The 23,241-nt window shown below is 38.8% G+C and overlaps 1 long non-coding RNA gene across 1 annotated transcript in view; it reads left to right on the top strand.

Moving 5' to 3' along the window:
- LOC121068603 overlaps positions 1–22,686 on the top strand; it is a 69,727-nt gene extending 47,041 nt beyond the window's left edge. Inside the window, exon 3 of the long non-coding RNA XR_005818983.1 lies at positions 22,650–22,686. This is a non-coding gene — a long non-coding RNA (uncharacterized LOC121068603). The remainder of the gene's footprint in view (positions 1–22,649) is intronic.
- Positions 22,687–23,241: the final 555 nt, after the last annotated feature.

Here is a 23,241-nt window from a genome sequence, read left to right as displayed (position 1 = left end):
TTGTGCTGGGTAATTTTAACTGACAGTAGACTATTCTGGTTAATGTGAAGGGTGTGTGATGGCTATTATGACAAGCAGTTGAAGCTTTTTCCTCCTAGTGTGGCACATACTGCATTTGATATTTGGATAGCGAGTGTTAGTTTGAGAGTCTGATGTCTCTTTCACATAACAAATCTAGCTTTCTTTGATTTTAAGCCAAAGTATACATAGATAGTTAGGTAGACAATTTGACAAACACATACATGAATGCATGTTATATTTTTAAATGTGTAGCATAAACTATTCAGTCTTTAACCAGCTTCTACAGGTGGAATATTTACATGCTGAAGGTCATCTGTGAACCGGGAGACTCACAAAAAAACAAACCCCCAAAACCACCACCACCAGCATCACCAAAACAAAACAACAAAAAAAAACAACCAAACAAAAACAACCAAACAAAACACCAAACCCACAAGGGCAACAATAGTAACAATTCTTTTTTCTCTTTCTTGATTAAATATCTAGTATAGCTTTATGTCTTATGCAAGAGTACAGTAACTAGATGCTTTTTGGTTTTGTCCGTATCTTGGGACAAGTATGAAAACAAATCCATCTCCTGTTCAGCATGAATGAGCTATATGGAATATTTTGCTACCATGGATCACACAATTCTTGCAATCAATACTTGCTTGGGCATATGGTTTTATGGGGTACATCCAGATAAGTCAGGCCAACATTTCTGAGTTATTCAAACAGCCATTTTTTATAATAAATTTCTTCTTTCCTTTGCCATCTGATACAACGCTATGCCTATAAGAGAGGTAGCTCTAAGTGAACCAGTTTATCTACACTGGAGAGTAGTATAGAGCAGAGGTATGTTTCTGGCTCATAGAAACAATATTCCTGCATCAGCACTGATGTCCAATGGATATGGTTGTGAGTAGCCCCTGGAGAGAAAGATTATCAGTCCAATCTACATCACTTCCAGTTCTGAACCTACTTCATTGAGAGCTAGCTGGGGATCTCCGTGGAGACATATCCAAAGTGTACCTCTACAGTATGCGCATTTGGCTGAAACACAAATAATAATAGCTATGACCAACGGAGAGCATGACCTTTTTACTTCAAGGTAGCCTTTGCCACAGTGGTATACGTCTCTGTAAGTTTGCAATGAAATTGCTATAATATACTCTGTATGAGTCTATACACTCAAATGGAAAGGGGAGTGACAATAAAATATAGTTGCCCCATGTAGGTAGCATTTTGCGTTTGTGCATCATTGGTCTCCAGTGACTGCTAATTTGTTTTTGGATGGAGGTCACCTGTAAAGCTCAGGCTGTGTGAGATCCAAGTGCTCCTCTCTGTCATCATGCTGATCAGTTACGATCAGCTAATGCTCTCTCATTAGTGAGAAGACAGAGCTGCCAGAAGCTCCTGTCCTCATGTCATTCACAATGGATCCTGGGTTTTAAAATTGCTACTTTCTGCCAGAACTCTGCTCTACTGGCTTTTCAGATTGCAAAGCCAATCTTTTCACCAGTGCACTTAGGTCACAGAAACACTCAAGTTTGTACAGATTATGTAGTTTAATATATGAAATATTTTATCTTCTAGGTATATTTTGTATTGGGCGGGAGAATATTTGAAAATGATGACAGCAATTATATCTAGATGTCTCAAGCTTGTCATGGATACTTATTAACACTTCAAATTGAAAAAGCAAAAATAATAATCAAATACAAGTCATTTAGAAGGAGACCTGACTAGCTGACTTATGCCGATCTTTAGGTTAAATGGATCCACTGATCAAACTCTCGTTATGTATGATCTGTGGTCATGATTAAGGTGATATCTATGCAAGTGAGTATTAAGTACAACCTTATGCTAGTGTTCTACATTTTGAGTGGTGATTATCTGCATGTACATAGAGACACATTTATGCAATTTTGCAGATTTCTACCTCAGAGTATGTTTTTATGCTGTATTTCTCAAGCTTCTTCCAATCAGATATTCTAGTTTCTTTGTCAGATTTTCTTTTGCATTGCAAAATTCTGGGATCATGATGATTTTAACAGTAAGAGGCTGCCATCACCAGCTGTACAGGAATACTTTGTTATTTTATATTAATCACCTTTTTAAAGTTACAAGGCATAGATCAGAATTCCGTATCTGATATTCTGTTGAGTTGACCCAGTTTTATCAACTTTTGAAGAAGCATGTATACACATATGAGTAAAAAAAGAATTAATTCAAAAGTTAGCAGTAACAAGCTCAGTTCCAGCTATTGCTCACCATACTATGGAACTGTGGCTTTGCAATGTTAGATGATATATTAATCTGTGGGTGACAGTTTGTTAGTCATTTTAAATGAGCAGCTAGGGATATAACCTACAATTCATTGGGTCTAAGATTACTAATGCAGGGTTGGCCTTAGGGAGAGAATGAGAATGTATTAGGAAATCTGTGATTCAGTTGTACTGCTGTTCTAACATTTTTTATAATTCTCAAGTTTTACCATGCATCATATCAGGAAAAAAAAAAAAAAAAAGTGAAACAGATCAGATCAGAAACTCTAGAGTTGATCATGTCTATCTATTTGTTTTACAAGTAGATGTAGTAGGAGAATAATTTTTCCCTTTATTTACTATCCAAAGATTCCAAAGCACAATCTACCTTGCCCAATAACTTCTTCTATCTATCCTCTTTGTACATTATTGTAGGAAAAAAAAAAAGTGGGAACAGTGATATTGTAGGATAGTTTATGTCCACTTTCTCTCATCCCTAGATGCAAATACAAGCACATTTTGAATAGGTATAAACATGTCATGCCTATTAGGAGATTAATTTCAGACATGCGACTTGGAAAGATGTCTAACCTTGAAATGATAACAGAAGATTAGGAATTTATCAAATTATCTGTCTTTACATGGATCTTTACTTTTCCTGTTAGAACTAGGGAAAATTAAACCTGGAATAGGAAGGTGGTCTCATCTCAACATCCCTGAATATTTCTGATCATTTCTGAACATTCTTGCCTACCTATTGCTGTCCATAGCAAATTGCAAAAGGCCATCACAGGCATGGTAAGCTTCATGCTAATTGTGAATCTGACAAGTGCATCTACTACCATTTTTAACATCTTTCCCAGATGAGTTTGATCTAAATTCTGGGTTTCCAAGTAACAGTGCAGATAAATCACAGTACTTTGCAGATAAATTATAGAAGTCTTTCAGCACTTGGGGATTCCTATGTAGGCAGATCTTTGCTGACAGATGACAGTTCTGTCTCCTCTCTGATAACAGAGCTGAGCCCCCAACTTCTTGATGTTGAATTGCTTTGTTGTAGCAGGATTTGAGTAAGAAACATTCCTATGTATCAGCAGCCGTATAACAGGTTTATAATTCATTTGCTTTTCAATGTATAATTTGATAGTTAGGATCTTGAATATTGCCTGATTTCAATAAGTGGTTTACTCCTTTGTTAACAGCAAAAGCAAATAAGTATTTCAGTTGACTTAGACATTGTCACTGCGTGAGTGCTGAGTAAACTGTTAATGGAGCTACCTCATTACACATGACAAATATGCAAAACTAACGTGAGTGATAACAAACATTCCTGGACAACTTCAAATGCTTAAGCCAAATATGTGAAGTATTACTGTTTGCTAATGAGAAACTCTATTTACTTAATTAAAATACTGTGCCTGTCTGCTAATACAAATGAGAACAGTCAATACGTAGCTAGCAGGCATAAACAAAAGGGGATTACCTATCTGAAAAACACATTTGCCTTAATTACAGCACTCAGATTTTGTAAGTCTGTTCGTGATGAAAATGAGAGGGCATTATAAAAGAATTGAGGTTAGCATATTATTCAGGCAATTGATTTAAAAATATGTTTCTAATACAGTGACTGTATGCCATATTGTCAACCTAAGAAACATTGTTCAAGAAGTGTTATTAGTATTTTATTGTATTTAAGCTTTAACTTTGATTTAATTTGCTCATATAATTCCCTTAGTGATTCTCAAGGGACAAGAAATATTGTTCTGTAATTTATACTAATGATGCTGATAACAGAATGATCAGTGTTCTAAAAAGACACACTAATCCAAATATAGCTATCTGCAGTTGGCAGTCAGCAGGAAACACCATGACGTGCACACCAAAAGAAAGTGACACTGTGATCTGTTAAGCTAATGTCGCTTTTGGGAGCACCACCTTAGGAAGCGAATTGTCTTGGCAGCAGCACATAGATGTTTTTGACAATGAAAGGTTATTTCCGGAGTTGTTTTTATGAAAAGTTGTTTCTTCTGAAAATGACCATGAACTTGGTCACAGACATAGTGCCTCTCATGCTGTGAACAAATATTGATGCCCTTCATTATTTGTGAATCTGCCTGTTTTCTAATCTTGTTGAAGTTGAAAGGGTGTTTCAAGTCTTAGGACTACATCTGTTGTCCTTCTCTACTCCTTCAAACTGAATGCATATAACAGTGGTCTTTGTACCAATGAATTACCATGATATAAACTAAGTGATACACCTGCTGCTTGACTTATGAATGAGAATAACATTCCAACACCAGGCTCAGCAAGGATATGCAGCCAAGAGCTGCAGAAGTGAAACAGGATATTGGAGGGGGTTGAGATGTAACTTCATCTTTTGCTAATTTTTATAAATGCCGCATGAAACCCGTGAATGCTACTAGCAAATGGCAGCTACTGCAGCTTACCTCTGGCCACTCAACATTGTGGTTCTGTGATGGGAACGTAAGACTTTGACATTGGGTATTTGTGACTGAAAATTGCAGGCTGATTTAATTTTTAAACTAAGTATCCCCCCAATCTTTTAAGATGTATCTCTAATGGCTTCTCTCTGGCACTTTCCTAAAATTGTGTAAGTTAAGCTGAAAACATGGTCTTTACAAATGCATGCATCCAGGCTCAGACAAGGTCTTTCAAATCCATGCTATCAATGCAAAGTAATTGAGATTGCCTAATGGCTGAATAGCAGTAAATACCTTTCCTGTGATCACTGATGCTCTATCACAGGTAAGGGCACTGGCAGCAGAATTCTTCCATCAGCTTTCTACTTTGAGCCACTTGTTTCCCCTCAGTTGGCAATTCTTAGCCCCTAATTGTGCTGACACAATGGTTTGCTGGTGCCTTTGCAAATCTGCTCGCTAGAATCCCTCAGGTAAAAAAAAATAAAAAATAAAAAATTAATACACAGCATATTTAGTGGGTGGAGGAAAACAGGGTGTCTGTGACCACAACACTATTTTAACCCCAGACAATTTTAGCTGTTTATAACCACAATCCCATTAAGAGTTACATCACCACAATTTGGTGGGTTTTGGACTTTGGCAATGGGGATGGAAGGTAGATACAACTTCTTAAATCAGAATTACTGTGTAATGTTATAGATGAAAGGTAGAAATGTGAGTCAATCTTTGCTGATGTATATCAAAGGCATGTCTTTTTCTTTCTTTCTTTCTCTCTTTCTCTTCTTTTTCTTTCTTTCTTTCTTTTCTTTTCTTCTTCTTCTCTCTTTTCTTTCTTCTTCTTTCTTCCTTCTTTCTTTCTTCTTTCTTTCTTTCTTCTCCTCCTCCTTCCTTCCTTCCTTCTTCTTCCTATTTATCCAGATGCAACATAGAAGGTGAAACATAACCTTTTCCTTCTTACTTTGCTGAACATGTAGCTTTTCTCATTTGGGGCTATCTACCTCTTCCTCTGTATCAGTGAACCTGCGGTGTCCATTGTAGGTCATTGCCAGCTGAGCATCATACATCAGTATAATAAATCTGTGATTGTCAGCAAGACCAGAAGGAGAAGGGCTTAATGCTACCAGCTGCTGTCAGACACAGTACGCAAATATACTTGAAACATCTTTCCAGCGGCAAGGACTTCTTTCCTGATAGAGAAGCCCTTATTCAAATGGCAGCTACAGGACGGCAGAGCTGTGTTTATTGCAAAGCTTTTAGCTGCATGGAGCTCAGAAGATTTGCAATAGCATCAACCTCTGTTTAAAACAAATCACTGATGGCTCTGTGTCACAAGATCTTTAAATGCACATTAGTCTGTAATTGGTTCACCCTCAGTGTGAACTTTTCACTCACTTGATAAGATAATTACCTCTGGCTTATTAGTTTATCGCTGCTTTCTTAGAAAACAGCCTGATTATTGCATGCAGGCATTCATTAAGCAAGCAGCTGCACACAAGGTTTAATTAATTTACGTTTAGGTGCCTGATCCCCAAAAGCCAGCTCCCAAGACCACATGAAGGTTTTACTGCCCTCATGTGTCCTCTCCACAAGTATCCCTTTGCTGGCTTCTAGCTGATGACTTTGACCATCCGAGCCCTGCCAGCAAGAGGGGTCATGTGGTTACTCCTTAATGTGCTTTTGGCAAAGTTAATCAGTTTAGCTTAAACCACTTTCATTGACAGGTTAAGTTAACCTGACTGACTTTCCCTGAAGAGGGTGAGGGAGAGTTCACATGATCCTTCCCCCTGGAAGAGCTGCGGGAAGAGTGACCTCTGGCAGAACAACTGAGAGCTGCAGCATCTTCATCAGGTACAGTGGTTTGCAAAATGGATAAGTCATGACCTAAGTGTAGGCACCATTGGCCTAAGTAGCATTATGTACAAAAATAATGATTATGCCTAGAAGCATGGCATGAGGAACAGCCTCCACAACTATGTCTAATAATAGTAAATTAAGCAGGACGAGGCATAGATCGTGCACTGGCATGTGATCATCCATGCTGTTTGCTTGTTAACATGCTTCCTTGCAGATTTGGCCTGGGCCAGCCAACCAGAAAGCACAGCCTGGGGGCAGCGCAAGCCAATAAGCAAGGCTTGTGTACAAGGCTCCCTTTGCAGGAGAGTGAAGAGAAGGGTTTAGCTTTGTAAGCATGAACTGTGCCTTATCACTTCCTCTCAGAACAAGACAGGAGGAAAGGCCATCTTCTGTGTTATTTACTGTTAGAGCTGCAGCAAATGGGGTGGGATCATGTGATACAGAAGAGGAACTGAACTTCAATAGGTAAGTGGCCAGATTCCTTTGGAAGCTCTGCATCCTCCCTGGAAATCTGAGCTATTCTGGGCACCTGGATAACATGGTCAGTCTTTCACTTGAATAGATGGGAAGTCATTCACCGTATTTAAGGCATTTATGTGTGTAAAATTAAGCATTGCGATTGTTCTCTCCTATCCACATCCCACCCACATTTTTGTATGGACAAGGTACAGATTACTTAGCCTAGTAATGTAAGGGTGTGTGGAAGGAGAAAGTATCTGCTTCTGTAAGATTATCTGTTCAAGGACCTTGTCAAACGGAAAGATAAGTAAAAGTGGGCAATAAACAAAACCCATAGAGACACAGACCTTACAGACAAACAGTAATGACAAAGACAAGAAACCAACCTCAGAAGTCATGCTAAGTGATGGGCTACCAAGAAACTGCAGGTATCACTTCAGAGAGGGACCAACTTGCATAAGGATGCAAATCCAGGGCCCTGGATATTGGGGGTGGTTGCTGAAACTATGGACACTGATGAAGGGACATGCAGGGACAAGTGGGAGCAGGGAACGAAGTGGGGAATAGACAGAAGGGCTGGTTACATGTTAAATGGGGCTGGTCAGTACATGTTTCTGACCAACCCCTGCACGTGACCACCACAGTCTGTCTGTGATTTCATATTTAAATCCTTCCTTAACTATCTCTCTGTGCAACTTCACTCCCCATCCTGTCTGTGTGAGCACTGCAAGGAGTAAGTTCCAGCTCCTGGAGTCTGACCTGGGGTGTGAGTGCCCTGGCCTGGGGTGCCAGCTACTGTAGCCACAGGGTCCCAGTGCCAGTGACTGGAGCAAGTGGGGGTCTTTAACATCCAGCCGCTGGTGTGGGAATGGTGTGTCCCCAGACAAGCTAATGAGAGGGACTCATTAGTGTGTGGTGCTCTATACCGGGGCTGGAGTGGGACAGTAGGTCACAGCCCATGCATGTGCCACTTCTAGGAGTGCCAAATGTCTGTATCTTCCCCAACCTGGTGTGCATGGATTCTGCACATGTATTAGTTAGCAAACTCCAAATTGGACTTACCACTAAGGAGGCCCTGGGTCTGGACAGGGCTATCAGGCAGTTGAAGGCTCTGTGCTGATATCCAAGGACACCTGCAGGTGTGGTTTGCCTGTGGGACGAGTGCATGGTGCGTGTGTGTCATGGCTATACTCTTACATTGTTGTAACCCACGATCTGAGTTGCGTGTTATAGGAAGTGCAGCAAGTGCAGCAGTGACCCGACCAGAGTTGGCTTTGGCATTCAGTAATTTCATGCAACACACTGCATCTCTTGTCCTGAGCAACCACCATAACAGACAGAGTCTAAGTCATGGACTAAGAGGACTCAGTAGACATTTTGTGGACATTTTACAGATACTTCGTAGGGCTGGTCCATAGAATAAGGGAATGATATCTGTGTATTAATCATAGAATCATAGAATAATAGAATGGTTTTGATTGGATTGGAAGGGACCTTAAAGATCATCTAAATCCACCCCCCCACCATGGGCAGGGACACCTCCCATCAGACCAGATTGCTCAAAGCCCCATCCAGCCTGTCCTTAAACACTTCCAGGGAAGTGTTTCCCTGGAAGTGCATCCACAGCTTCTCTGGGCAACCTGTTCCAAAGGTGATGATTAATGAGGATGTATTGGGAAGTGTGGGACCCGAGCATTCCATATGGAATAAGGGGTTGATATTATCATAGTTTTGGCTAGAATATAGATAATTTTCTTGATAGAAGTTTATAAAGTGCTATGTTTCAGATTTTTGATGAAACAGTGGTGATAACTTTCAGTTGTTGCAGAGCAGTGCTCACACAGAGCCAAGGACTTTTCTTCTTCTCGTGCTGCCCTGCCAACGAGGAGGCGGGGGTGCACCAGGAGCTGGGAGGTGACACAGCCAGGACAGCTGGCCCAGGCTGACCAAAGGGATGTCCCACAGCATTTGGTGTCATGCTGAACAATGAAAGCTGTAAGGGGGGGGATGTATGGAGTTATGGTATTTGTCTTCCCAATAAACTTATGTGTGATGAGCCCTGCTTTCCTTGAAGTGGCTGAACACCTGCCTGCCAATGGGAAATAGTGAATGAATTCCTTGTTTTGCTTTTGCTTGCACACATGCACACAGCTTTTGCTTTACCCAGTAAGCTGTCTTTACTTCAACCCAGGAGTTCTCACACTTCTACCGTTCTGATTCTCTCCCCCATCCCACCTGGAGAGAGTAAGCAAGCAGCCCTGTGGTGCTGAGCTGCCTGCTGGGGTTAAACCACAATGTTGTGTCTGCAGCCAGCACTGAGACAGAGCAGCCACCAAGTAGGGGCCCCATGGGGCAAGAGAATGTTGTGTGTGCCTGCACCAGTGACCTTCTGTCTTGGCAAGCCCCAGAGGAGTAGGGGACTTGGCTGTCTGGGCAGAGACCCCAGGTCCCCAGGCTCCAGCAGTTGGGCAGGAGGAGTCCTGGGCTAGGGCTGCTGAAGGAGGTGGCTGCTCCTAACAACCCTTAACAAATAATTTATAATGTGACTTGTTGCTTAAACATGGAATTTGGAGCCTGTGTGAAATTTGCATTGGAAGAAATATGAATCGTATCAAATTTAATGTATTCTGATATTTTTTCTGTTCTTCAGAAATATGTAAGAATTATGTTAATCCTTATTTCTGGGGGAAAAGAATAAAAACATCGTACTCAGTTCTGTTTTTCAGCCCACACTAAACAAGAAGCTGATAAAAATATGATGGTTTTGTGTGTGATTCTAAATGAGAATGATTAGCTGCAAAAATTTTCCTGCGGAGTTTGAAAATTGACATTCCCTGTTGTCTTTCAGAGATATATTGAAAATCATTTCTAGTTCTCTGCAAGTACTCAATAGTTTACTCAAGTTGCTAAAATATACTTCACCCTTGAGCTTCTTCCTGCTCATTGCCTTTTACTTCCAATGCTATCAAAACCCATACACCTTCACAAATGTACATGACAGTGCTGTGCCTTTCTGGGGTTTGTGCATATCATGGTAAATTACAGCCTTATAATCCTCGGCCCTCAGTCTTATATTAAATCTGTTTAGCCAGGCAATTTTACTTCTGAATATTTTGTCCCCTGAAAACTAAAGCTGGGGCTTATCAGATGATCTTGGTAATTAGAAACGAAGCCCATAATGAAAGGACCATTACTGTCTCATTTGGTTTTGCTATGTCAGATGATGAGTTAAAATTACAGTAAAATGGCTAATTTGCAGTGCATAAACATGATACCCAGAACCTAAATTTGATGCATTTTAAGTTTCTTTTGTTTACAGAAATAAAGCCTTTGCTAGAGGGATTGAGCTGGCTGTTGGCATAAACTCTCAGTTTTCTTGATAGTTGTGAATCCCCTTAATCCCTTGCATTCTTTGTAAATGATTTTGCATTACACATCCACTTTCTTTCCACTAGATGAGCTGTTTACATGAGTTGTTGTGTGGATATACTTTTTAATTTATTTTTAAGTAAGTTATTTTGATTTTGATTATTCAGAGCCAGGATGAACTTCGTAACTTCAACAAATCAAATTGGAATTTATTTAATATAGATTACAGGTCTTCCATGTAAGTCTTTAGAAATACTCAATAATTCTTGGTGTTTGGAAACTACTTTTAGCACCTAATCTACTAGTTTCTCTCATATGGGTGGAGGTGAATATTAAAATTGTCAGTACAGAAATCTTTTCCCACTAGAAGTCCAAATAAGTTGCAATTGTACAATAGCATGACTGTGCCTGCAGATCATAAGGATGAGTGTATGTGATGAAAAAATTACAAAAATACAAATGTCTCTTAGCTTGAAATAGATTTAAGATATAGCTTCTATAGAAGTGTGCAAAAGCTTCAACACCATTCCAACCCCACTCATTTTCCCCATTCCAGTGTTTAACTGCTGTCCATCCACATTTCTAAATCCACCCAGGTTGTGGAATTCCACTGGTGATAGGAGCTGAAGCAGGGCTTGGAAGGATCACTGCAGAGCTGGTTATCCAGCAGATGAGTACGGGAATATATATACAACCTCTGAGTTGAAGGGATGAGACATGGGCTGCTTCCTCCTATAGACAGGCTATGGATACAGAGAATATCAGGGGACAAAGGAAGGATATGATGGGCTGGATTTTCCCATGGTGCTGTTATGAGTCCTTATGAGCCCAGACCTCTGTAGGAGAGCTACTCTATCTACTCTAATCTACTGTCTCACAACAGGTGGAAAGTCTCTCAAGATAGAGCAGACAGTCAAAATCCATGCAGTTATGGATCAAATGGAAAGTCCTTGGTAACAAGAATATGATCTGTAGCTTACTGTACAGTTTGGGAATGGAAAAGAGAGTAGCTTCTCTACCAGCTCCATTTTTGATCTTAGAGGCCTAACTTGCTTTTGACAGACTGTGCATTACCATCTTTATGTGGTAGGACATAAACAATATACGTGTGAACCCGTCTCTGTAGTTTGGTGCGTGGATCTAGGTCCAGCCTGATGTGGAAGAGAGAGACAAGAAAGCTTCATGTAGTGACATAGAAGGTGTACAAGAAATGGCTTTATTTTAAAAGTACACCAAAGCAAATGGACACTCATGCATTGTAAATAAAAAGAAGATACAAGTAAGTATCATCTGTGGGTGACTGTACCTTTACAGCACTCTGACAATAGGCAGTTGGGACTGACTGTTATACATACTGTATATATAGGACTTCCATTACATAATGTTTTTTATATTAGAACTTAAGGCTTTGCATGAAATAGACTCAACAGACATAATTCTGTGACTGCTGATCAGACTGCACATCATTCCTGCTGAGCTAGTTCTACCATCTGAAATCATGCATAAAATAGAATCCATTTTGATAATGTAGAACTTCATTTATGAATTAGAGAGAAGATAGTTTGACCTGGGTGAGAAAAACGAACTAAATCAAAGGCTTTGAGCAGCATAGGAAGCACAAAAATTATGAAATAAAAATGAGCATGCAAAAAGAAAAAAAAAAGGAAAGAAAGAAAAAAAGAAAATTCTGTGAATGGAAGCTTTAAATGAGGGAGAGAGGTTGGTATAGTAAGACTTGGTCACCACCCAAATGCATACTTGGGTAGGCAGGGAAAGAGTACAGAAATATATTGCAACAATGACCCATGTAAAGAAATATGTGGCTAGCTGCTTACCAAATCTATCAGTTTTATTCTGTAGATATTGAAAGACACCCATGGAATACTCATCTTGGTAAAACAACAAACAAACAAACAAAAACAACAACAAATGATCCCAAGGGGAATCTGAAGAACTTAAATTATCTGTAGCTGTGAAATACTGTTTTTAGTCTGCTTTTCTGATTTCATGTTGTTTGTAAATGATATGTAGAAGGAACCTGGAATCTCAAACAAACTGAAAGAAGTGGAGTGAGATTGATTGGATAGTTGTGCAAAAGTTTTTCTCAATGCAGTGTTGGTCATTTTAGTATATGCATCAAATGACAGACCTCTGACTCTTGATGCTCAGTGATTACCAAACAACAAATGAGTTGTCTTTTCTGAATGTTCTAGATTACTTTTGATGTGATGAATCACTAAAAGAGAAAAAAAAAAAGTAAAAAAAAAAAAAGGTAAAAAAAAGTAGTAATTTCAGAATGACTATTGTTTATTGTGAAATGGAGTTGCCACACAGGATAGCAGAGTAGTTTAGGAGAACTCAGAGAAAGTAGCTTTGAGACAGAGGTCTTTCCACAAATATTAAAATTACATTAATAAGTTGTCATACGAGAGGTTGCTGTCAAATGTTTTAATGGCTTGAAGGTTGCCTTTAAATGACAGGATGTCATCTTCTTTGGAACAGGCCTCATGTGTTTTCTTCTTACATAATTTGTTTTAAGAGATTGTTCCTGTGGAAAATAAAATTGAATGAATATTCTATGACCCTCTTGGGATGCATGTGGATGTTTGTTTTCCTTTTTAACCAGGTCACACTGTTGTTGTTTCCTCAAGATCATTTTAAATCTTGATTTTTAGAAAATGCTATTTTATTTTCATGTTTGTTTTCTCCTGTTCAATGCAATTTCGTTTGTGAAGTATCATTCAGTATGCCTATTAGGACTAATATGAGAAGACAAACAGCAACATTATTATCCACACTAAGCACATTTAGAAATGTTCATTTTGCTTACTGCTTTTTGAAGCAAGCCATTTCCTGAGCTGTAAGGCTGGCAGAGTCCACAGTTTTAGGTATTTATCAGTCACAGCACTCCCTCTTATGCCAATAGACTGTTTCTTTGATCATTTGCTAGAATTTTCAAAATATCAAGGAAAACAGCCCAGAGGAATTTTGGTTGGATCACAACGCAGGCTTAAAAATATCTTAGCTCCTTGCTTGTTGATGGCACTTTACTTCAAGTAAGACATACAAAAACGCTTATGCTGGCAAAGACAGCCAGCTAAGATATACTTCAGTTTTACTTACAGTGAAATTAAGACCATATTTCTATAATTTTCGTAATTTAATGTTATCAGGCAGATTTTCAGTACAGAAGCTGCAGAAGTGCAGGGGTGACACCAGAGGATCTAGGTTAAAAACACACAAAAAACAATCAAACAAAAAACTTTAACAGACATTTGTCAATGAGCAACATCATCTCTTAATTAACTGGCTTTTGCTAATTGTGCAAATGCTGTCTTTTCTACTGCTGCATTGCCATAAGTGTACTAAAGTACATACATACATAATGTACGTAAATATAATAACGTATAATGTGCTTTATTACCATCAATACTGGTGATAAGGAGTCATGCCTTAATAGGAGAGCTGTAGTGCAGACCAGCTCTGAAGGAACACATTCAAAGGTTGAAAAAAGACTATTGAAAAAATTCCAGTAGAAGTCAGAGCCTCTAGAGTTTTACATGTAATCTGAAAAATAAGCATCTGTCAAATCTATCTGTACAGAAACTCATTATCCCAAATTATCCTTCATTGCTAAAATGGAATGTATGACTATTATTATCACTAATGTTAATAATTCCTGTATGTAGTGATTTTAACCATGTTCAAGCACAGTCACAAGAATATCCAGTACTAAACTCCTGGTGGGAAAGTCATCCTACAGATTGGATTATATTAGAAATTATAGGTGCAAAATTCAGTATGAACTGTGGCTGTGATGTAATTATTTTTGACTGTCTAAATTATATAAATGGCTCTTACAAAGAATTTGTCTCCTGACTCCTTTCTTGAACTATTAGTGCTTTCTGCCAGTCGTACTCCAGATGGACAACTTGTGTCCTGTACAGATGAAGACCAGGAAACTCATTCTTTCCATGCTGGTTTTAGAGTATCCGTCAAGATTTTCATAAATAATTCCTGTGTAAAGTTGCCCCCATCTCCATGGGTAATATTTGAGAAAGTAACTGGGGACTTTTACAATGCTGATTACTCAAAAGAGGTTATTTTCTATCATGTATATTTAAAATCCTCAGGCATGATGCTCCATTTGAATACATACCTTGTATAAAGTGCTGTTTACATTTTTTTCTCTGTTGTTTGTACTTCTTTTTAAAAGGAAGAAATGCTGATCAAAGTTGGAAACATCAGTAAAGTGAAGCTAGTTCAAGACATTGCACCGTCACTATAGCAATTACTATTCCTTCTCTCCACAAAAAATTAAAATAAAATAATAATAATAATAAAAATCCTTTAATTCCAGAATTTGGCTTCTAACTTATCTTCAGGAACATTTTACAAACTACTCAGGAGTGAACTTAGTATTTTGGTTAAAGACTTGCAAACAAATATTGCTCTGTACAAACACTCATAAAGTGCAGATTATCTGGTATAATCTTCCTGAAGATTTTTTTAATGCATTTTACTGGCAAAGCTTGGGTTTTCATGACAGCCAATATGACAACATTCGATGGAGATTATTTTCACTGTTTCATTTATAGCATGATATTTTCCCAAATTTTAGCAATGCGTTTGGTATGTCATTTTAGTCTTTTTTCTATAATACTATTATGTAAAATATTTCCTGTTGTGAGACAGCATTTCCTTTGGGCAAAGATATTTTATATAGGCACTGAGCTGCCTGTTTCATTGTCATTTTTGCCCCCACAGGACTGGGTTTGAATGCAGAGAGTATTCCCAAATGCCACTACAAAATGATGGCTTTGCACTCTAAACATTTGTTTCTGAATCCAATTTAATTCCACATTGGGGCAAAAATTCAAAATTTGCTGCAGATGAAAGCTGGGTGTTTGTATCACAGTAGAATGAATATTTTTTCCTCTCAGTACAGTATAATCTAATTTTGCTCTTAAAGGTCGGTAAGATCCCTGATTGGAGAAGATAAAGATGCTTCCAGTCATTTTGTAAGGGTCACTTTCCCTTTTATACCTTCTTTTCCCCAGAGCAAAACAGAAAAATGCTGGTGTTCTTATAATGTTTGACTCTACACTGAGCATGAGACAGACAACAGAAAGTGATTTTATGTATAGAAAGATTTTTAGTGCAATGTTGAAAAAGAAAATCAGGCATATTGAAGTGTAAAGCTATATTTTAACAGATGAAGCAATTTCCAACCTCTGCAACTCCAGCCAGTTCCAGGAGATTGTCTAAAAGGCCTGGTGTGCCCCCACTGTCTGCAGATTTTCCTTAGCCCTAGAATGCAAAGACTTTTTGATAAATCTTCCTACGTTTGCATTATTTATATTTTACATTGTGTTCTACAAAGTCAGTTGTGCCAGTAAGACAACTCCAAGGAACTAGTGATAGAGAGGCGGACTTCCACGGGGCAGAGGATGGAGTGAGCTGGCAGGAATTATGCTTCAGGAAGTGTGATACCCCCAGCTGCACGTGGAAAAATGCTCATGGCATCCTAGGGCTTATGATAACTCTTTATAAGTCTCCCCTGCAACAGATATGGCAGGTGTGAATAAAATTCAGGTGAGCTATAGTGAAAGAGTAGTCTCAAAAAATGTAAACAGGACACACAAAAATAGGTAACTGGAATAACACAAGATGTTGAGATAAATGCCAGAAGTCTAAAATGCAGACATAAAGGGAATCAGAAATTTTCTGAGTCAAGAATCAGTCAAGACAACATTCCAATATCATAGCAAAATTGATTTACAAATGTCAGAGGAAGCGAGACGAATGCAGAGAAAGGAAATCTATAGTCAAGCAAGGTAAATAAGAATATCAGTAAGTCCCACATAATTTTTATTTTGCCTTTGATCTTCTATTGTTTGTACTTTGCTGCTAAACACAATGGCTTTGTGGGGTCCTTTTTAAGTGCAAATATAAACTTCTAGAAGCAAAAATCCTCCCCAAACTTCTGCAGGAATTCAAGGTTTACAAAGAAGAATTATAAAGGAGCCTGTTAAAAGGAGAAAAAAAAAAAAAAAAAAGCAGCTTGGCAGGGGCTGGGGGTGGTTACTAGTGAAATACAATGGTGTACTGTGCTGGGACCTGTGCTATTCAGTGTATTCATTTGTCTGGAAAAGAAGATACACGACAAGGTGACAGTTTTCCTAATAACTTCACATTTTTCTGCATATTAAATTTCAAAGCCAGATGAAGAGAGTTAGGGAAGAGTCTCATGATACTGAGTGACTGGGTGATGAAGTGGGGGATGAAAACCAGCATTGATAAATGCAAAGTAATGCACCTGGAGAAAAAACACTAACTATGTATACACAGTGATAGCTTCTAAATTAGCTGTTACCACTCAGAGGAGAAATTTTACTGTTATTATGGATAATTTTATGAAAACATCTCACAACAGCACAGTGTTCTGTACTAGGCAAATAAGCAAGTTCAGAATTATTAATAAACAAAACAGGAAATGTTATTATGTTGTATACATTTATGGTGTATCTAAACCCCGAATCCTCTGTGTGTGTGGACCTGGTTCTTCTCAACTCTATCTTTTCAAGAAAGATAGAGTAAAACTAAGAAAAGGTTCAGAGGAGGGCCAGAGTCATATTCAAAGCTACTGAATGGATTAAAACTCTTCAACTTTGAGATGACTGAGCAATAGAAAAGTGGTGGTGTTGGGGGGTGGGGGTGGGGGGTGGGTGGGTGGGGTGTGGGGGGGAGAGGGCAACAAACAAACAACAAAACCCACAAACAAAATCATAAATGGCATTAAGAATAAGACTAAGGAACAATCAATTACACTTTTAGTAATACAAAAGTAGTCTGGAATATGTTGTCAGGCAATGGGTTGCAAGCAAGCTACTGAAAGATGCTTTCATGCTATTTTCACGGGATAGTCTTGATAGTCTTAATTCTGAGGAATAAATGAATTAGCCTAATTCAGAAAGGAATAATTATTAAGCATAAAATGCAAACTCAATTGCTGACTCAGGACATCCCTTAAGGCTTCAAGAAACAGGGAGTATCTAGCATCATGCTTTATTTTCTTCCTTTTCCGTGTGTGTCCCTAGTGAATAGAATTACAGATTCACTCATACTGGAGGAGACCTCAAGAGATCTCCAGCCCAAGCTCCTGCTCAGAGCAGGGTCAGCTATGGCATCAGGCTAGGTTGCTCAGGGATTTGAAAAACCGCCAAAGATGAAGCCAGCATAACCTCTCCGGGTGACCTGCTTCACTGCTGGGCTGCTCACATGGTGAAAACATCTTTTCCTCATATTTGGTCAACAAATTTTTTTTTCCTCATATTTGGTCAACATATTTTTCCTCATATTTGGTCAACAAAAACAAGAGACATTCATGTCTCTTGTTTTAATTTATGACCTTTTTCTCTCCTCCTCTTCACCACTGTGAAGAGCCTGACTCCATCTCCTTAACACCTTAACACTCCTTAACACCCTCCTTGCAGGCACTCTGTCTGCTGTTATGTCCATTTGAAGACACCTCTTCTCTTGACTGAACAAGCCCTGATCCCTCTCCTCAAAAGGCAAATGCTACAGCCACGACCATCTTGCTGATCCCTGGCTGAACTCATTTCAGTGTAGCAAAGTGTCATTCTTGAACTCCTTGAACACTTTCACTAAGCGCAAAGGTCTGGGAAACACTGATGTAGGGTGAGGCAAAGATGCCATTTAGTACCTTTGTCAAAGGCCAATATTCTGGATGCCATCCTGTGCAACATCCTGTGACCATGCTTGGCAAGGGGGTTGGACCAGATGATCTCCAGAGGTCCCTTCCAATCTCAGACATTCTGTGATTCTGTGATTCCCTGATGTCCTGGTTTCAGTTAGGACAGAGTTAATTTTCCTCCTAGTAGCTGGTAGGGTGCTTTGTTTTGGATTAGGATGAGAAGAGGGGTTGAAGAACATGCTGATGTTTTAATTGTTGCAGAGCAGTGCTTACACCAAGCCAAGGACTTTTCAGCCTCTCTCTGTCCTGCCAGCGGGCAGGCTAGGGATGCAGCAGGAGCTGGGAGGGGACAGACCCAGGACAGCTGACCCAAACTGGCCAAAGGGGTATTCCATACCATCTGACGTCATGCTGAACAATATATAGGGGTGGCTAGCCAGGGTGGGGGGGGCCGGCTGCTCAGGGATAGGCTGGGCATCGGTCAGCGGGTGGTGAGCAATTGCACTGTGCATCACTTATTTCCTACACATTATTTATTATTATTAATAATAATAATAATAATAATAATAATTTTCCTGTCTTAATAAACTGTCTTTATCTCAACTCTCAGACTTCACTTTCCCGTTTCTCTCCCCCATCCCGGAGAGGGAGGGGGGAGGGTGAGTGAATGGCTGTGTGGTGCTTAGCTGCCGGCCAGGTTAAACCACAACACCTGACCAGGTTCATTTAGATATTCCACATGAGTTATTTAAAGATTATTTGTTTTCTTATTTATGAGAAGTGGTGCCCGATTTTTCATTTAGATTGACTCATCTGTAGCACAGTCCCACCATGTTGCCACCTTCACTGACCTCTCCTCTGATCCTCACCCACAAACACATGCCCAGCCTGTTGTCCAAACCATATAAGAGTTCCACATATCTCAGATGCCATTTTACATAGAGGGATACTCCCCTTCTCATTTTCCCTGCCTATCTTTCCAAAGAGCTTGTATCTGTCTGTTACAGCATAGCAGTCAGGAGAACTATCCCATCACATCTAAATTGTTCCTGCAGTGTTATAGTTCTGTGACCATGTGCCTTCCTTCCCATTTCCCAAGCTGTATGCGTTTGTGTGCATACACTTGAGGAGGGTGTATTTTCCCCCTGTTATATCATTCTCTTGATCCTATCACTCTGTACATTTTGCTTTCCAAGCAAATAATAATGTCACTGATTTACCCACTAAGACAGAATATGCACTAGAGGGACCCTTCATGTGTTCCAGAAAGTTAATTCCTGTATTTGTATGCTATTCACCCCAGCTAACTACTTCTTTCTATATTCTCTGAGATCATATCTCCTGCTCCAGGTCCCTTCTCCCCAGTTGTTGGCCACAGGCATGTACTCACATCAAAACCAATACTAAGGGTGAAAAGGATTCTTATCTATTTCATAAATTCCCATATAGGCCATACACAATCTAACACTTTTTTTAGTCCATAAAAACGTATGGTATGTTATAAGAAAGGTTAATATTTAATCATAGATTCCCTTACATTTTATGGCCACAGTGAGTAAAACATCTATCTACAGGACTGTACAGAGAGTAAAACAGATTAAATATGTAATTACTATATTAAATAAAACAGCAATTCCCCTGAAATAATAATCTGTCTCTTGGTGAGGCTTGGGAGGAGATTGGGTTGTCTATAATGCATTCAAGCATAGATTAGCTGGCAGCTGGAATTGCAGCTACCTCATACAGGAGTTGTACAGAAAAAATATATGGCAGTCTAGTTAAGGGAAATAGAAACATATGATCTTTTATGGCATTCACGGATAATTATTGAAAATATGCATCTTTTTTTTTTTTTTTTTCTTACTACACAGCCAATGCACCAAGTTCAAAATGTCATGGAAAAGAGAAGTCTCAGCAAAATAAATTTTATCTCTTTTTTCCTGATCTGTGAATACTACTAACAATGCACATTATATCTCAGGGTAGGTCTGTTGGTTCAAATCATTAGTCACAGTCTGACTTCTCACAGGAATAGGAAATCAAATTATGGTGAGTAATGAAAGAAACTCAGTATTGGTGCATAAGGTTCTATTCTGCAACCCAGAGAGCTCATTTTATATGATATTCTAAAGTGAGCTTAATGGTGGTGAAAGTTGCTGGACTGATGTTTTAGAAAAGAAATGGATTACAGGTGTTGCATGGGCAACCACCGGGCCCATGTCACAGCTTTAGCTGCATCCAGGGATGACAGCTCCATTAGTGAAAAACAAGTTAGTCATGTACTCCTGCAATCTTTGTTTCCCATTTGGCAAAGTTATTTTTTGTCTTATGTGCTGTACTGGCAAGGAAGAACCTTTATGCAGTGCAAAGTCATGTCATCTCTACACTCCATGACCTGGTGCCACAGGAAGGTGATCTGGACCTTCTAACCCTTAGCCAGTTGTGTGAGGAGCAAGGAGCAGAGCAAAGGCTGGGATACCATGATTTAGTCTGATACTGTGTCACCTTGTAGGATCTTACAGCCTCGAATAATGTTCCTTCTTATCACGCTATTCAAGTGCTTTGGGCTCATCTCCTGCTACCTTACCCATCATGAACTAAAGCAGAAAAAAAAAAAAAAAAAAGAGGCCTGCTAATAGAGCCAGTAAGGTTAGTGGCAATGTTAGCATTAGCTTTGGTTACTAAAGTGAATATTTATGTCCCAAAGGAAAACCATGATCTCTTATAGCTCCATATACAGTCTTAACAATGTTATTGTTCATAATTGTATCTGCTGTTACAGTTACAGCATGTGCAGTCTTTAAAAAAAATGGCTAAGTGATGTTTGATTAGGCAAAGTGATGCATGCAGACATTTATTCCCTGCACTTCTGCTGGATATGTGAAGGTAACAGCATGGACTGGATTTTCACAGTTGCTTTCCTTTCTTTCCCCTTGCTTGGGGCAGAGGTGATGGTAACTCAGGGAACTTCACTGTAATTGAACCAGGGGGGATGATTGGACTTGAGGAATGTGCCTGCAAGAAAGGATGAAGTCTGAACATGAATGTGAACTGAAGCTTGCTGAGCCAGCTGGTGCTGCTGGACCTCCTGTCCATGGCTACAGATGAAGCTTGTCTTACTGCTCTCAGTGAAGTGCCAGTCTTTGGTCATCTGCTGTAATGAGTTCAGCTCCAGCTGTGCCCAGTACATTCAGACTACTGGCAGGAGATCTTGGCTCTGTGTGCGGGGAGCAGCAGGCACCAGAGCTCTGGCTGAGCCTCAATATTGTCATCAGTGCAAGCCTTCTTCAGAAAAGGTTTAGATCTAGGCTTAGCCAGAGAGAAAAGCATATCCTAGCTAGCTCCCAAGGCATCCCCTTGCTCCAGGAGGAGTATCAGAAGGAAAGAATAGTGTTTAAATAAAAGAAGTCAGACTAAGAGCTTTGGAACTGTGGAAAATAGGTTGGAGGGAAATAAATTGTACGACCAAAACTCAGTGAATCTAGGTGAGAATTTATGGTACTGTTTTGATTGATAAACTAGCCTAGACAGGTATACAAATTTGCTCATGGACTATGAAAATACTTTCATTTGTTATTTCTAAGGCATTCTGAATGTAGAACAGGTATGACATACCAAGATATCATGAAAACTTCTCTTAACGTCTCTTTCCTTTCAAAAAAAGATTTTTATTAGATAGGATCCAGAAATCTTGATACAGAAAACATAACATATGACAGTCATCGTGGTAAAAGCACAAAGGGAAAATGCTGCAACTCTGAAACCACATTCTTAATCCTCCATACTCTTCTTGATGCTATTCCATGATGCGGCCATTGTACTCTGCTTTTTCGATATGCTCTGAATATGCAGCTTTTTTATATTGTTCAAGTTTATTGATTACTTTTTTGGAAAAGAATGCTGAGAATGATTAAGACCTTAATAATCCCATAGAGAGATTAAAAATATTAAGGAAGCAGATTTTTGTTCTGTGAGAAAATCTGGCCTTTCAGAATTTATGTCCGTTTCCCTGGACAAAAAGCCCAGTTTTGAGGAATGGAAATTTTGGAATTTGATTCTGGAATACTGAAACAATGTTTTTTTGTTTGTTTCTTTTTGTTTTTGTTGTTGTTTTGTTTTTCTTCCCTAATAATTTTTCTAATAATTTCTAATTTTTTTTTCTAATTTTTCTAATATTTTTTTTTCTAATAATGCTAAAACATTTTCCTTCAGTGTTGAAAAACTATTTCATGGTGTTTTATAAAAGGATATTATGAAATACAAGGTATGTTGAATACAATACAAGATGAATATTATCATATGAAAGACAAAGCATGAAACTTGAAAGTGAGTGATTAATTTTAATTTTGCTCTGATATAATTATTTCTATTACATTTGAGTGAAGTTGATTAAATCCCGTGAGCTTTCCAGTCGCTTACATGGTATTCTCCCATGGAAATTGTTCTGTTTAAAGTTTTTGGCCAGCTCTAATCACCAAAAGTTACCTTTTTTCTTCATTACAATCTAGGGAAATTACCTTATTTTTCTTTTTCTCTTGACAGTCCTGAAACAGCTGGCAGCAAAGATGACAAAGGTACTGACAGAAAAGTTATTTTTTTCCTCCTCATTTTGATGTTATGGATCGATGTCCATTCCAGTAGCAGCCTCAAAACCATAGATCACCTAGCGCGTGACTTCCAAGTCAACAAGAGACATTTACAGGTTAGCAAATGTGTTCATTTCCCCCTTTGGCAATTCAACAGGGATTCTAGCCATCTGATTCAGAGAAGCACATATGGTAAATACTTAATGGAATATAAATCTTGAGAGCACACCTTGAAATTTAATGAGATTTTCAATGGGGCTCAGGTTCCTGTTTTTCAAACGTGCTTTTGAGAATTTTATCTATTGTAACCCTCTGACAGTTATTTATGATTTTAGGCATGCATATACTCAAGCGTCTAACCTATCCCATCTGTGTTAAATCTATTTTTATATCTGAATACCAATGTTAACTGCTCACTGACCTACAGATATAATTAAATTGCCTTTATTCATCCTAGATTTTATTACCTGACCTTATGACAGACATCAGAATGTGTATGAAGATGTCTTTTTATTATTTCTGCCACATTACTATATGGTTTAAAAATA

The sequence above is a fragment of the Cygnus olor genome, chromosome 3, assembly GCF_009769625.2.
Source record: "Cygnus olor isolate bCygOlo1 chromosome 3, bCygOlo1.pri.v2, whole genome shotgun sequence".
NCBI lineage: Eukaryota > Metazoa > Chordata > Aves > Anseriformes > Anatidae > Cygnus > Cygnus olor.
The sequence above is the reverse complement of the archived record's forward strand: the minus strand, read 5'-3'. Positions and strand labels throughout refer to the sequence as shown.